At 37.9% G+C, this 16,914-nt stretch overlaps 1 long non-coding RNA gene across 1 annotated transcript; it reads left to right on the top strand.

The window, feature by feature from the left end:
• The first annotated feature begins 14,036 nt into the window (after positions 1 to 14,036).
• On the top strand, positions 14,037 to 16,698 carry LOC107822181 (uncharacterized). The gene is made up of 2 exons (XR_001656313.2): positions 14,037 to 14,875; positions 15,287 to 16,698. It is a non-coding gene; the product is annotated as an uncharacterized LOC107822181 (long non-coding RNA).
• Positions 16,699 to 16,914: the final 216 nt, after the last annotated feature.

Below are 16,914 nucleotides of genomic sequence, written 5' to 3'. Positions count from 1 at the left end.
TAAGATCAGAACCTCGTATCTACAATAAGTCTGAACAAGCTGTATCAAATCATATGTGTAACCCAAGATGTAATGACATGATATACCACATAACTCAAACACTCATGGCGATAACTCCTAATCATAGTAGCTGCTCAAAACAACCCAATACCGGTAATACACCTCTTAACAAACAAAGCCTCGTTCTAGCACTTTCATATACTGCCAATGATGAAAGAAACACGCAGAAACTCATAACCATTCGTCAGAACAATTCATGGAGCTCCCTCTTCTCCGACAGGAACTATAGCAGATTTCTAAGTCGACTTCCGATATTATCCTTCCAACCATATTGTAACCAATTCTGATAGTATTCATTCTAGGTCCAATGACCTCATCTCATCCAACATGACCACTCTGATGACATGACACACCAATACAATCCAAAGCCATAACCTATGCAACTCGTGCACCCAATAGCAACATCCCAAATATACTCAAATCATGTAAAAAATGACTCAAACGAGAGGACTCTCTTGCAAGCTTAACAAGTACTGCCACAATGAAATACTGAAAATCCATCACACCCCGTAGCACCATCACACGAATCTAACACAAAGGTTCATACCTTAACATAATTTTGCTGCAATGTGTGCCCCATCCAAACACTAATCCATGGCACATACCTCAAGCCACCTTGCTCAAAATCAATAACCACGCGCAACGACATCAAGTACTCAAAGTGCATTATCATAACTATGGAGAAGCAAATGACATAACACCACACAAAACCCGAAAGAGCATAACCAATACACCATACACCAAGCAATACCCAATACTCTTCCCGCTCAAATTTCGCTATAAGACCCCAATAGAACCGAACCATATGTGCATATAACCAACAAATCATAACCCTTCGTAACATAGAAGAGTAGCTCATAGATCACTCAAGAACACGAATAAGCTCAACAACAATCGAATGGCACATCCATCAACAATAGCAGTTCGGAGTCAACAAATTTGACCCGGTACAGAACACACCTCCATGTTGGGCCTACCAATGAACCCCAAATTAGCTTTGGTCCCCTACAATAGATAAATAACCCTCCAAAAGTCTACAATGACTGAATCACAACACATACTAACCTCTGACTAACCTTGGCTACTTTTACGGTCCACAACCACGAAACAATCTACTCACGAGAACTCCCAGTCTCTTAATCCATAGAACATACAAATCACCATCTCTGATCTCAACTCCACCGCCTGAATGCCCACACTTCTCCAATTACACAGTCACCCCACGAGGAATACTTCTAAAATTCCTCTATGCCACAAAGCAAAATTTGAACTCCAAGAGTCGATCAAACAAGAGAGTGTTGTAATACCAATGAAGTATCCATAACTCCCACACATCGCCCTTTCTAAAATGTATACTCTCATCAAGCCATACCAGTTAGTAATATCATTTACCTAGTCATCAGAAACTATCGATGTTGCCTAAGAATTTATGAACTTCTTTTCAGAACTGAACCATAACCTTACATATGCAAATCCCAACCCTACACAACATATTGGATATACCATTCCATCCCATGATAAATATGAGAACTTCATAATCCACTCTGAGTCACAAGTAAATACGTACTCAACTAGCCAAGAACTTTCCATTTGACCCCATCTAGGAGAAGATCACTATACATCACATGCTCCTCACGCCAGTAGAAGATATACCTCTCTAACCATGGTAGAAACCATCAAGAACTCTCCGAATCCCATTAGCTCAAAACCCAACCATCAAGATTGAATCTTTCTAACCCAACTAAGCTACGCAGGTCACCAAAACTTAAGAGCATTGCCACAAAACATCTGTAGAAACACATTACCTCATAAACACCCAAAGAACTAATCATACCCATTACCATGACGATCCAACCTACTACCAAGATGTCATATCTATCCGAGTTCCTTTTGAATTGCATTCACATTGATACTTCTCCTCGCCATAATACCTCAATCCTCAACCCAGACTCACCACACGAGACCCTAACATAAACCACACTTCCCTAAGGCTCATAAGTCGTTGAATGCTCTCTTAAGCACCCCAAAAGTACCACAATCGAGATACCCACTCCGAAGAGACCTTCTATAAATATCAAGTTGTTAATTTAACTTTCCTGATACTGAAATGTAGAATCCATAATGATGTAGAAATATTGTGATCCTCAACACCATCCAATATAACTCTCATCTTCTAGCCACATACAAACCCACAAAAAAATTCTTAATTCCCACATATAAATCTTGAATTCATTAGAACCGTTCTTGAGATTTATCCACTCTGCCCAAATCTCAATTAGACTGATCAAATGGGCCGATCGACCTGAGCCCCATTAGCACTCCAACACCCAAGGATATAACCCCACTTTAATGTAACTAGATAAATTTTTGCCCCATGCACATTACATCCTTCACCAATAACAACTCAAATCATTCCATGATTCTCATATACTCATAAAACCTAATACAACTCATATCTAGAAATTCCCTTTACTCGAGTCATCCTTAATCTCAACCTCTGCAAGTCATATCTGATTCACCAGTATACCTCAAACTGAAACTAATAAGACACTTAGCCATGCAATTAACTTATCAATAGCATACTCCCCCACTTGGCTCAAAGCCATAGATCAAAACACACAAAAACTCACAATGCTCATATTTTATTAATCCCATAATACCATAGTGAGATTGAATTAAATCCTTCATAAGCTCGTGCAACACAAACCATCTAGTACTTCAAATCATCTGCAAATCTCGCATTCACCCTCGTAACAGTCAAGACAACTCTAATACATGATCCAAACTCAATCTGCAGTACATAAACATCTCTTTATACCCTTCCACCGTCATAAACATCACGCAATTACTTAATCTTACTGAGTCTAAACTTATATCACGATATGAAATCTACTTCATTTCCCAATTAAAAAACATGAAAAGATCCTTCAACACACCTATAACTCGGGGTTATACATCAAATCAAGATGGAAATAAAGCACCAAATAGTTCTTCTACCCTCAAGCAGACCCTCCTCGTCACATCCAAATCATATGAACACATCTCACAGTCACATCATACTTATCACGTAGTCATCCAGCCATCACTTCCACTAATAGGGACACTACCGAACATGTAAATCCAAAAGAACGCGCTCACACAATCAACACTTCAGTGCTCAAACTACAGGCAAAGCCTAGCCCCAAGTCCTCCAGACTGGCCCAACATCAACACACAAAAATTGCATCTCACCTCTCGTTTAGGGAATCACAAGTCGTTGATGCACAGTAGATACTGAGCGCTCATGCGCGCATACGAACGCGTGGAAGGAATTTCAAGAGTTATATTTCAAGCTGAATCAATGTTGCACGATAAGAATTTAAGAATGTGGGATTTCCTAAAGGTTCTGCAGCCTCTCAAAGATAAGTACAGATGTCTTTGTACTTATCCGCGAGACTCTGCTAAACTTGCTCATGACTCGTGAGACCTATGTAACCTAGGCTCTGATACCAACTTGTCACGACCAAAAACTAACCTTGTCATGATGGCGCCTAACGTGGTACTAGGCAAGCCGACACACTACCAAAACCAATAAATATTTTCATTTTAAGACAAAACCAAAGCTATTTAATAATAAGCCTACATAAGGAGTTTAAATCAAAATAACAGTGCGGAAAGAAAGCCTGACATTGGTGTGTCACTCGTCATGAGCATCTACTACAACCGTCTGACAACATCAAGACTAACATAGCCTGGAAATAATTGAATACAACTAAGGGAGGATAAGGAGGGAGAAAAGCAGGGCTACGGTCGCCAGGCAGCTACCTTACTAACTTCGATGGACCTGCCACTGAGTAATTAACACCCGCTACCGGGTTTAGAAATACCTAGATCTGCACACAAGATGCAGGGAGTAATGTGAGTATGCCAACTCAGTAAGTAATAAAAGTAAATAGAGACTAAGCAGTAGTGACGAGCAATAAAACATATACAGTTCATATCATAAAATCTCAGTAAAATACAACAGGCTTTTAAAATCAAGGTTTTGAATCAACTCAGCTCATTTAAATCAAGTTTCAGTAAAACCTTTTAAAACATCTTTCAACAGTTTTCAACGAAGTGATGAAACAGTGAGTAAAAATGATGAAAACATAAACAGACCCTCAGGCAAAACTCACTCGTATACATCCCCTCGGGCAACATAAATCAAGAACAGCCCATCGGCGAACATCAATCATGAACAGCCCCCTCAGGCAAACATGAATCATAAACATCCCCTCGGGCAACCCTCATGTCACGACCCTAAAACCGACCCAGTTGTGATGGCACCTATCGTAAAATTAGGCCAGCCGACACAATTCCCGAATCAACTAGTATTCAATAAAAGTCATTTTAAGCCATTAATTAATCAATAATCTCATAATGTAAGTCTAAATGATCAGTGCGGAATAAATACACAAGCCCGACATCGGGGTGTCATAAGTCACAAGCATCTACTAAGGTCTGAATACAATAAAGAGTCTGAAAATAAACTATAATAGGCTAAGGAAGATAAGAGGGAGAGAGAGAGAGAGAGAGAGAGAGTAGGGATGCGAACGCCGGGAAGCTACCTTGCTAACTCCGATGACTCTACCACTGAGCAATCAACGCCCACTATCGGGTTTAGAAATACATGAATCTGCACACAAGGTGCAGGGAGTAATGTCAGTATGCCAACTCAGTAAGTAATAAAAGTAAATGAAAGTTGAGCGGTAAGAAAACACGTAAACCATGTCATGACGCTATAGCAAATACAGTACGTTTCCAAAACAGTACAGAAATCATTTATTTTGTAAATCAGACTCAGTTTCAGTAAAAACCCTTTGCTTTTTAAAACATCTCCAATAGTTTCAAACGAGTGATAAAACAGTGAGTAAAAATGATAAAAACGTAAACAGCCCTTCGGGCAAAACATGTACCATAAACCACCCCTCGGGCACAATATCAACAGAACTCGCCCCTCGGGCACAATATCAACAGAATCAGCCTCTCGGGCTACCTCACAATCACTCGTAATCAGCCCCTCAAGCATAATGTGAATTAAGAACCGCCCCTCAGGCAACAATATGAAACAACAACAGCCCCTCGGGCTACATCACATCACTCACACTGGGTACCCGCGCTCACTGGGGGTGTTCAGACTCCGAAGGGACTCTTACAGCCCAAGCGCTATAACAATCCATCTCGTGGCATAATCAAACTGGCCCTCGGCCTCATAACAAGCCACCTCGTACCATAACAATCAGTCCCTCAGCCTTATAATCATGAATCAGTAACAATATGCTGTGGCGCTCAGCCCGATCCCATAATATCCTCACAACACAGGCCCTCGACCTCACTCAGTCAGAAATCTCTCAAGTCACTCGGGCAACAGTAAAACATTATGCTCAGCCCAAAATATCATTTAAAAATATCAAAACATAGTAAATACGACTGTGTTATGAAAACAATAAAGTACAGCATGATTGAGTACAGATATTAAGTCAAAACAGTGAGGAATAGTAGTAAAATCCCCTAAGGGTCCAACACAGTTGGTACAAGGCCCAAATATGACATTCAGTCCAAAACATAGTAATACTTTTCAAAAACACAATGATATCAAACAGTTTTCAATCAAATACGCGACTTAATAGTCGTACGGGATGGACCAAGTCACGATCCCCAACAGTGCACGACCTCACGCTCAACATGTGTGTCACCTCAAAGTAGCACAATGATGTAAAATCCGAGTTTCATACCCTCAGGACAACATTTACAATCATTACTTACCTCAATCTGGTCCAAATTCTAGCCCACGATGCCTTTGCCTCTCAACTCGGCATCTGGATGCTCCAAATCTAGCCAAAAACAGTACCATATCATCAAAGTATGCTAAGGGAAAAAAACCCACTCGAAAATAACCAATTTACATCAAAAATCCCGAAATTGGCCAAACCCCACCCTTGGGCCCACGTCTAAAAATCTGATAAAAATTGTATCAATAGAATTCTTATCTTCCCGCGAGTCCATACATACCAAGAACATCAAAATCGGACCTCAAATGGCCCCTCAAATCCCTAATTTACACTCTCCAATTTCAAGCCCTAATTCCCCAATTTTAGGCTTTAAATCCCACTAATTTCATATCTAATTAGTTAGAAATCACCATAGAATCGAGTATTGAGTTCACAAATCTTACCTCCAAGTGTTTCCCTTCGATTCCCTCTTCAATCCCTCTCAAAAAGCTTCAAAAACACTCAACAATGGTGGAAAATGGGCTAAAAATCACGAAGGCACTATTTAAACATTCTGCCCCAGGTATTATTTCCTTCTTCGCGAACACGGTAGCTCCCTTGCGTTCGCGAAGCACAATTTGTCTCATGCCAAAATTCCCTTCTTCGCGAATGCGAGGGCCCACCTGCGAACGTGAAGACCAAACAGCTGACCTTACATGAACGCGGAACACTCCTCGCGAACACGTAGCTTTAACTCAGGAACCTTTTGCGAACGCGGGACTTACATCGCGAACACGAAGAACAAACCATCTTCCTCTGTCACCAACCCTTCGCGAACGCGAAGAACAAAATTCTGCAACAGAATAGAAGAAAAATCTGCAACTCTCAAAAACCAAGAATTGGTTCGTTAACCACCTGAAACTCACCCGAGGCCCTCGGGACCTCAACCAAATATGCAGACACATCCAATAACATCACTCAAACTTGTTCCAACTTTCGGAATGCTCAAAACAACATCAAAACATCAAATCACCCTCGGATTCAAACCTAAGAAATTCCAAAACTTCCGAATTTCGAATCCGATTAGAAAGTCTATCAAACCTCATCTGAATGACCTAAAATTTTGCACACACGTCACAAATGACACAATGGACCTACTCCAGTTTCCAGAATTCCATTCCGACCCTGATATCAAAATTTCCACTGGCGACCGAAAAATTCCAAAATTTTGATTTCGCCAATTCAAGCCTAAATCTACCATGGACCTCCAAAATACATTCCGAACGCACTCCCTAGTCCAAATCCAAGATCAAATACTAAAAGGTCAAAACTTGATCAAACCATTCAAATTTAAAGCTTCAAACTGAGAATTGTTCTTCTAAATTTATTCTGATTATCCTGAAAACCAAAACCGACGATTTACATAAGTCATAATATAGCACACGGGGCTAGTCATACCCGAGAACTGGCGAGCGAAATGCAAAAGCTCAAAACGACTGGTGGGGTCGTTACACCTCACAGTCACTCATATACAGCCTATCGGGCATTACCTCACAATCGCTCGTAAACAGCCCCTCGGGCACAATATGAATAAGAACAGCCCCTCGAGCAAAACATCATATCACTCACTCAGGGTACCCGCGCTCACTGGGGTTGTGCAGACTCCGGAGGGGCTCCTACAGCCCAAGCGCTATAATAAGCCACCTCGTGACATAAATCAATCAGGGCCTCAGCCTCATAACAAGCCACCTCATGGCGTAAATCAATCAGGACTGCGGCCTCACAAAAATCATGAATCAAGAACAACATGTTGTGGCGTGCAGTCCGATCCCATAATATTCTCACAACACAGGCCCTCGACCTCTCAGTCAGAAACCTCTCAAGTCACTCGGGCTATTAGTAAAATAGGGTGCTCAGCCCAAAAATATCATTTTATGCATCAAAACGGAGTAATAAAGACTGAGTTATAAAATTAGTAAACACAGCATGACTGAGTATAGATCTTAAATCAAAAACAGTGAGAGGATAATAAGAAAAAACCCTTAAGGGTCCAAACAGCTCTGGCACAAGGCCCAAATATGGCATTCAGCCCAATTTATAGGAAATTCTTTCTAAAACACATAAGTATCACATAATTTAAGTCAAATACGCAACTTTATAGTTGCTACGGGACAGACCAAGTCACAATTCCCAGGTGCACGCCCACACGCCCGTCACCTAGCATGTGTGTCACCTCAAAATAGTAAAGCAATGTGAAATACGGGGTTTTATACCCTCAAGACACGATTTACAATCATTACTTACCTCAAACAAGTCAATTCCAATACCGAGCAAGCCAAGTGATGCTCCAAAAATGCCATCTCGCGCGTGCTGACCTCCTAACGGCTCGAAACTAACCAAAAACAACTCAAACACATTAAACAATGCAAAAGCGACCAATCCCAATTGAAAAAGGTCGATTCTTTAATCAAAAGCCCAAAATCGGCCAAAAAGCCCAACCCCGGCCCGCATCTCGGAACCTGACAAAACTCACAAAATCCGATAACTCATTCAATTATGAGTCCAATCATACTAGTTTCATCCAATTCCAACTCTGAATCGATGTTCAAAACATAAAAATTTACTTTATGAAACTTTAGGCAAAACCCCCCCCCCCCAAATTTCACTTTGAAATCATCAATCAAATGCCAAAAACGAAGATGGATTAATGAAATACAACCAAAAATGAGTAGATAACACTTACCCCAATACATATGGTAAAAATTGTCTCCAAAATCGCCCAAATCCGAGCTTCCCAACTCAAAATATGACCAAATGAACAAACCCTTATTTTATATATTTTTCTGTCAGTTATTCTGCCTCGATTCTTATACCAAACGATCCCAAAATTCACTTCTGATACCTCCAATGGATTTCTTGTAAAATTTTAGTCAAGTTAGCCTCTTTAATCACTCCATTTGACCTTATATTGAAGGAGATATGTTGGTTTCAATATTTAAAAATAGTGCAGATTTTTAAATACGAATTCAGTGGCAATTTCGTAATGAATCTAAAAATCTAGCAACTCAATTCTTAGTAAAATGACCATAAAATCCCCATACGATTTCTAAATTCAACAATTCTCTTTGTTATAGCTTCGTAATAACAATACGGATCTAATGCTTCAGTAAAAAACAGAAATCGGGGCTCATTTGCTTAATGTAGTACCATTTATGCTTGAAAAATAATGTCGAAACATCAAAAACGAGCGCAACACAACTCAAACCTATCCGAACTCACCCAAGCCCCTCGGGACCCTGTTCGAACATACCAACAAGTCTCATATCATAACAATGACCTACTTGAGGCCTCAAAACACATATAACAACATCGAAACGACGAATCACACCTCAATTCGAAATCAATGAACTTGAAACTTCAACAACTGATGCCGAAACCTATCAAATCATGTCCGATTTACCTCAAATTTTGCAGCAAGTCACATTTGACATTATGGACCTCTTCCAATTTTCGGAATCAGAATCTGACACTGATATCAAAAAGTCCACTCCCGATCAAACTTTCCAAAATTCCAACTTTCATTATTTCAAGCCAAATTCTACTACGGACCTCCAAATTACAATTCGGATGTGCTCCTATGTCCAAAAATCACCCAACGGAGCTAATGGAACCATTAGAAATCCAATCCGAGGTCAAATTCTAAAAAGTCAAAACTTGGTCAAACCTTTCAAATTTAAAGCTTCTAGCTGAGAATCATTCTTCCAAATCAATTCCGAATAACCTGAAAACCAAAACCGACTATTCACATAAGTCATAATACTTCCTACAGAGCTACTTATGCCTTCAAACAACCAAGCGAAGTGCAATTGCTCAATCGGTCTGGTCGTTACAGTTTATGTTAAGAATACTTCAAATCATATAGTAATTATTTGACTATATGTGAATGATATGTTGATGAAATATTTAAAATGTGGGGGTTTTTAGCTCATGTATGATAAAAGCCAATGTTAGACGTAATGTCTAAATGACATATTTTTTTAATTCCACCAATCCTTAGTGGATATTGATACGATAGTCGGTGAATTCATTACTTGTTCAGTCTTAGTGATGACTAGTGATGAAACTACAAATTCAAATTTATTTGTGTGCCTTTCCAGAAATGATTTGTTCTTTCTTGAACATTTATAATGTTTAGCTCTTTTATGAAAGGATGTCACCTGGAAGGCTTTGACTTTTCATTAAAAGTGTGTTTGTATATTTTGTATAAACATGATCGTTCATGAACGAATGTATTAATACGTTGGTCTATAATGACGTAAACCAACCGATGAACATGACCAAAATCCATTGCAAGTTGGATTTGTTTTATGAATGAAGATGATATAATTTGCATATCGTATAGACGTATGAATAAATAACATACAAATGCTTGAAAATGGCAGAGTGATTGTGAAATGTGTTATAAATTAAAAGGTTGTGGCCACAACTGATGCCAGTCATTCCAGTTGTTGTTATAATATATTATTTCTACATTAAGTATAGTTAATAATCTGATATGCAATAGAAAGTCGAGACGTATTAGTCTACGATAGTTTGCATTGAACTATCATGACAATAAAATGAGTTTTGGAATATTTGAAATATATCTATAACTATGCATTGCACTATAATAAGTATCCTGCGGTTATTGAGGAGTATAGTGATGCAAATTGGATCACCGGATCAACCTAAACTAAATCCACCAGTGGATATATTTTTACATTCAGTGGACGAGCAGTGTCTTGGAAATTGTCCTAACAAACGTGCATTTCCGCTCTACAATGGAGGATGAGTTTATAGCTTTAGACAAGGCCAGTGAATAAGTTGAATGGATCTGGAATATCTTGAAGAAATTTCATCTTAGCCCAACATATTGGCACCTATATGCATACATTATGATGGTCAAGTGACAATAGGAAGGGCCGGGAGCATTATGTATAACAAAATATCTTATCATATATGACGAAGACAACCTTTAGGCAATTACTCTCTAGGGGAATTATCATAATTGACTATGTGAAGTCAAGCGATAATGTGTCGGATCTATTAACAAAGGCCTAACTAGAGAGGTAGCTGAAAGATCATCGAGGGGAATGGGACTATAGAAGAGGACAAGTTATTATGGAGGTAACTCTACCTACAAGACTGGAGATCGCAAGATCTAGGTTCAAAGAGCTAAAACAAAGTCATTAATGACGGTTCAACATTGCCAAATAAAATTTCTTTTTGGTCCATTCTCGTGATGAGATAATGTTCAGTACCAAGGATAAAATGTTAAGGCTTTTTAATGGTTTCTAAGTTTGATACGGGATATATAAAATAGTGTAACTACGGGATAACACATTGAGGAATCACCTACGTAAGTGTGAAGTGTTAGCCGCTTCAAGAAGAGTTTTGTAAGGCCATTTCTCTATGCACTTATGAAACCAGGCGGTGTTCATGGCTGAAATGAACACAACAATGAGAACCAAATATAGTTAAAGGTTGATTGTGTTATGGTTGTCTAGGTATACATAAAAGCTCGACGGTTCAAAGATATAAAATCTACTGATTGACCGAGTATATCTGACATAAGCTCATTACGGAAAGTTCAAAGGGATGCCTACTTATCCATATGCGATTAATCCTTACTTGTGAATCATACAAGTTTTTTGCATATTTTTTAAACATATTTCTATTCCCCATTCATGTGAGGGATTATTAGGTTTCATGAATCGGAAATGGAAGAGGTACCTTTTGAATTGCACCTCTTCATCTCACCCTTTTATTATCTATAAATTTAGAGGCTTAGTCTCATTTTTTATACATAGAAAATCTGGAATCTTCTCCTCTCTTTTCTACATTGTTGCATTATTTTTTCAAATAAATAAAGTCTCAAGCATGATTTGCTCCGTTTATTGAGTTCGCTGCAGTTCTGTAATATCGTGCCAGTATTACAGAATAGTTTTTTCATTCTATACTAGGAGGAAGTAATCCATAACCTTGGGCAATAATGAAGGAATTAAATTCCTTAAGGACATACAAGCAACTTGTGAGCTCGAAAATTATTTTATATTTTGTTTATTGAACTAACATTACTTTACTTCTCTGATTTTTGGTTTCGAGCAAAGATTAACATTATCTATGTCCTAAATTAGTGCCTTACATTGTCAGCTCCCATAACAGTTTCAATATAATCTTCGTTCATCGTATTCCATTCATTACTTTTATCTCAAAATCTCCATAGGATCTTTGGCTGAATCTCCAGCACCAACATCACCATATTAATTAACACTACTAGAAAATGACAAATTTTTGACCGTCAAATCGGTCGAAAATCGATCTTTTCCGACGGATTACTGACCGAAAAAGGTCGGCCAAAAACACATGGTCGCAAATAATTTACGACTGAATCGGTTGGAAATTTTTCACAGATTTGGTTGCAAATTCAAAAATAAGGACGGGTTTAAATATAAGAGATTTGCGACTGATTCGGTCGGTAAATATCCGACCGATTCGGTTTCAAATTTAAATAATAAAATAAATACATAATTTAAATTTACGACCGAATCGGTCGTCAAATTTGTGAAAAAGTTTACGTAAAAAAAATTAAAAACTTATAATTTGCGACCGAATCGGTGCAAATCTGAAAAAAATTTGCAATTGATTTAGTCACAAATCAGCTCCAGATCTGGAAAAAAATAGCAGAATTTTGCTGTATTTTTAACTAAACTAGCTGCCAAATAAAACAACCAACAATCTCAATCGTAGATTCAATCAAATTCTTCGACAACAATCTAAAGCCTAGATTCAACTACCAAATTAATATGAAAAGTGTAACAAAAGCATAATATGAATAATAATTACTACACCAAAAAAATAAAAAAGTACTCCCTCCGGTCCACAATAAGTGACCAATTTGCTTTTTTATTTTGGTCCAAAATAAGTGTCCATTTATATAATCAAGAAAAAAATTCAATTTGTTTTTACAAAATTACCCTTATGTACATATCCCTAAAAAAAATTCTTACTCCTCACGTTAAATATTTAATTAAGGGTAGTTTAGTCATACTATGTATTTGTAAAGAATTTAGTATTTTCTTAATGCGCGTGCCAAAAGTAAATTGGTCACTTATTGTGGACCGGAGGGAGTACATACTAATTTACTCTCTTCTTTCATAGTAAATCGTCCCAAACTTGTTCCACTATTAATTCTTTGTGGCTTTTCGAGTTTTGATAATAAAGATATTGTGAAAAAACAAAAACTACAAATACTAATTTCAGCAAATAATGTGTTTTTCCCTATGAGGTTAAGAAAAAAATGGAACAAAGAAGAAAAAATTGAGGAGACGGGAAAACTGACCGCAAGAAGGGAGAGAGAGAGAGAGAGGTGTCGCCGGAGAAAGAGGGCTATTGTTGGAGCACCGTGATGTTTGGGAGGGGATTTCCAGCGAGGAGAGAACAAAAAGAGAGAATGAAGAAAGAGAAAGAAAAAATAAAGGGGTCAGGGGTTTTAAAAACAATTGCTGACTAAATCGGTTGAAAATTTTTAAAACAAAATTGACTGATTCGGCCGTAAATGAGGTCAACGAAGTCCGACCTCATTTTAATAAATTTTTGCAACCGAATCGGTCGCAACTTTTAAATTTTTTTTATTTTTTCGACTGAATCGATCGCAAATGAGGCCAACGAAGTCAGACGACCGAATTGGTCGCAATCTTTTTCTTTTTTAATTTTTAATTTTTCCGGCCGAATCGTCGCAAATGCCTTCGTGGTATTTTTCGCCAAATTTTGCGATGGATGTATACGGAATATCCACTGTAAACATTAATAAAAATTGAAAAATATATTTTTATGCCATTTTCGACTGATTCCGTCGAAAATATGACTTCTTTTTTCGGTCGGAATGGGTCGTTTGTTAGTAGTATAACTTTACGTACATAATAAACAGTGCAAAAAATTCAATACATGTAAAAATTAGAACAATAAGTTATGCATATCATGAATAATGAAAAAAACTACTATATTAATATTCATGTCACGATCCAAAATCTACCAGTCGTGATGGCACCTAACCCAACCCGCTAGGTAAGCCAATTAACAATTATCCAATTCCATTTAACTTAATAAAATAATTAAACAACAGAATTATCTAAATCTTATACATTTCCCAAGGACTGGTAGTACAAATCATGAGCTTCTAAAAATAGAGTTTACAAAGCTGTTATGAAGAAAATACATCTTCTGTTGGAAAAGTACATAAATAGACTTTTATAATCTAGGCTATCATGAACAAGAGGCAGCATACAGCAGGAATGCAGGTACACCTTCAAATCCATCAACTAGCGATCGCAGCAACATCAGCATCCAGGATCAGCATGCAATGTGCAGGAAGTGCAGTATGAGTACAACCGACCCCATGTATTCAAAAAGTAACAAACATAACCTCAGGTTGAAAGCAGTGATGAGCTGGTACATAAGTCGGGTCCAACACAAATAACCAACACTAGTTCATACAATATAGAGCAAATAAATAAGGAAATAGCTCAGAAATAAAGTGCTCAGATTTTTCATAATTTTTCGAAAATAGTTTCACTTCTCAAGTATACCAATAAAAGCTCAAATCCTCTACCGAAGTCAAAGCGAACACAATTTTGAGCTTCTTCATCGTTGAGCTTCTTTGAGCTTCTTCATGCTTGTTTAAAGCAGCCATAGCAACGTTGACCTCTCCCCAGCCTTTGGCTGTGGGAGAGCAAAATTTTCAAGCAGATAGGATCAACAATCCCCCTAAATTGACTTATGCAGCAAGTGTTTCAAAAGAAATTGTGCGACAAAACCAAAATATAGTGCTATGTCCAGTCAGATTTGAACACGGAGAACCATTTATTGAATTCACCACAGATGAGGTGAAAGAATTCGTCATAGAGGAAGGTTTACACCAAGCAGTCATCATCAAGTTTTCTTATGGAAAACTAGAACTTCACGATCTCAGAAGAACTTTTTCAAATCAGTTCGATGTGAAAGGATCTTGTAACATCGGGCAGCTGGAGTTTAGACACATACTGGTACGATTTGATCTTTATGATGATTATGTCAATTTTGTTTCCAGATCTACTGGGCACATTAACTCCAAAGGAGACGAGTTCTTCTTCATAACATTTCCTTGGACGATTGGATTCGATCCAAAAGTAGAGACGTCGAAGGCAGTGGTATAGATCTCATTCCCAGAGCTTCCACCAAATTATTTTGCCAAAATATCTTTGATGTCAATTGCATCAACAGTTCGAAAACCTCTAGCTATTGACAAAACGACAAAAGATCTAACAAGGCCAAGTGTTGCGAGGGTCAAGGTGTTGTTGGATCTGTTGGATAAGCATCCAAAAAAATCAAGATTTTAGTCGTCGACAAACTTTCTAGAAAATCTACTGATTTCCACCAAAAGGTTGTGTATGATCATCTTCCAATGTATTTTACAGGTTGTAAGCACCAAGGACATGATGAAAATTCATGTCGATCGATGAAAGGGAGAAATAAATATGCAGAGGAAAAATCAGAGGAAACACATCGAACTGATTTGGACCAAATTTCTACAGAAAAGCTTCAGGGAGATGCAAGGCAATTGTTGAATGCAATAAGAGATGCCAACCACGTGAAAGAGAGTGACAATGTCACTCAGACACAGGGCATGGGCAGTGACACTGCTCCTATTCAGAATACGTTGAAGGGCAAGGCTAATGCTACAGGAACTAGTATGATCCTCACAGGTCAAAAGCAAAACTGTGCATGATGAAGCATGTCAATAATGAGAATGTTGTTCAAAGCAAAACTGGGCATGAGATAATTACATTGAATAATGTAACTCATCAGAATCAGAAGACTAATATTTTGGCACAGGTGGAGATCGAAGATGATCAGACAAACAAGTTTCAAACTATAAACAGATTTGCAGTTCTAGAAATGGAACAATGTGATGCAAATGAAGGAAATCATATGATGGGGAAAGGAGGAACATATGCTCTAAATAACAGAGCTAATATAGAGCCAAATGGGAAGGTAATTGCAGCAGCAGATGTTACCAATACAATAACAACTCTTACTGTCAGACACACGGATTATCAAAAGTGACGAAGCAGTTAAATCCAAATGCTACTGCTTTTAAGCTTATTGATAAAGAGAATTTAAACCAATCACAGTCACAACAAGAACCTACTGCACAATGGGCTAATAAGGTTTTTGGAAGCAAGTTAGTTACCACTAATCAATCGTGTCAAGATATCCCATCTCAGTCAATGGATACATATGGTATATCTGAACATGTGAATGAGAAAGATAGATTAGCTTTGACTAGCGGCAAACTATGGGAGGATCAAGCAGAAGAAGACTCCGAAGAAGTTCAAATTGAAGAACTCACAAGTTTGATAAATGAGGGGCAAGATTCTAATTTCTACATTGTCTTAGTTTATCATTTTCAAAGCATCATCACTTGTAATAGCATCATAGAGTGTGTTATAAACTCTATGGCGATCATAGAGTACTTGGTACTTTCAAGTTCCTATTTTTTACATGCTTGCTAGAAGATGAGGCTTTATCTTTGCCTCAATAGGATTGGTAAGGTAAGGTTTAGCACGGTTAGTGTTGCCTTGGTCCTATGCCTTTGGAAAATTATCCACACGGCTATGAGATTATATGCCCTCGTGAGACTTTGCCGGCAGCTACACCATGAATCCTCTACATAAGGCTGCCATCATAAGGCAATGTGAGGCGCAGAGGAGTGATTATATAGCCAAGGCATATGGGTAACAATACCTGTGCTATTGTCCCCCTTATTTATACTTTTCCTAATTGTTGTATTTTTATTTTTCTTTTATTAATAAAAAATTGAGCCCTATATGCTTGCCTAGGGGATTGCCAAAAAAAAATCGTTAAAAATATGAGTAAGTTTTGGAAATTGTAACTTTTTCCTGAAAATCCTTCCCACAATAGGTAAACATGTTTCATTTCCTTTTTCAAATAACAAGTGTGAAATACTTCTCTATAATGACATATCGATGTATGTCGTACAACATGAGGAAAAATGCGTCTCTATGTATGTATGCCATATATA

Source organism: Nicotiana tabacum, chromosome 16 (assembly GCF_000715075.1).
Source record: "Nicotiana tabacum cultivar K326 chromosome 16, ASM71507v2, whole genome shotgun sequence".
In the NCBI taxonomy this organism is placed as follows: domain Eukaryota; kingdom Viridiplantae; phylum Streptophyta; class Magnoliopsida; order Solanales; family Solanaceae; genus Nicotiana; species Nicotiana tabacum.
This window is presented reverse-complemented; position numbering and strand designations above follow the sequence as displayed.